This window comes from Prionailurus viverrinus, chromosome A2 (genome assembly GCF_022837055.1).
Source record: "Prionailurus viverrinus isolate Anna chromosome A2, UM_Priviv_1.0, whole genome shotgun sequence".
NCBI lineage: Eukaryota > Metazoa > Chordata > Mammalia > Carnivora > Felidae > Prionailurus > Prionailurus viverrinus.
Window position 1 is genome coordinate 42590335 of NC_062562.1, and position 943 is coordinate 42591277.

At 42.5% G+C, this 943-nt stretch overlaps 1 pseudogene; it reads right to left on the reverse strand.

Annotated features, from left to right (window-relative positions):
• Positions 1 to 411: 411 nt before the first annotated feature.
• On the reverse strand, positions 412 to 722 carry LOC125148328 (protein S100-A11-like; annotated as a pseudogene).
• Between the last annotated feature and the right edge of the window lie 221 nt (positions 723 to 943).

Consider the following 943-nt stretch of genomic DNA (forward strand, 5'->3'; position numbering starts at 1 on the left):
AGCTTTGTATCAAACTGTTTTTGCAGCTCATAAGCATAGTTTAGCATGAATGTCAATTGATAATTTCATATGAGTTAATGAGTGATACAAAAGTAAAACAACAGTGAAGATACATGTCAGAATTTTACCTATTTATCATTAATGTGAGGGCATCTTTGCTAGATCTTGTGTGTGTGTGCGTGTGTGCCTGTGCGTGTGTGTGTGTGTGTGTGTGTGTGTGTGTGTGTGTGTGTGTGTCTGCACTTTGAAAAACACTATCGCTTTATTACCTACCAGCGGGACTGGCCTGCATGGAGCATTGGATGCTCTGGGCTCAGTGTATGCGTAGGATGTGAGGAGGAGATGCGCAGTGGGAGTTTGCTTTGAAGGAAAGGGAGTGATCTGGAGGCCAGGCCCAGGAGCCCCTCAGATTCACTTCCATAATTGGGTAGACTTTGTAAATGAGTCATGGCAAGGTTTGGCCATGCTGCCAATAAGATTAAGAAATTTTTGGAAATCTATCTGTGATCAGAATTGAAGTCCAGTTTCTTCCTCATGTGGTCAAGGATAGTAGGGTCCTTCTGGTTCTTTCTGAAGGCAGCCAGTTCTGTGTTCCTGAAGGTTAGGAACTCTGCCTTGGAGAGCATGCCATTGTTACCCTCCTTTCCAGCATATTTCTGGAAAATAGCAATCAGAGACTCGATGCACTGCTCAGTCTCGGCAAGGTTAGGCATTTTTGCCATGTCTGCATGAAGCAGGCATGGAGGCTGTTACCCTCTGTGGTGCTGCTTTGCTAGATCTTCGAATACCAGAAAAATAGTTCACAATGTGTGTTGTTTTCATAACACAACAGCACTGATGTGACATACTTGTAACTTAATCTACATTATTAACATTTTTACATTACTTCTAGATAATTGGCAAAACAACGAATCATGTTTTGAGTTGTAGCATTTGCCTGGGT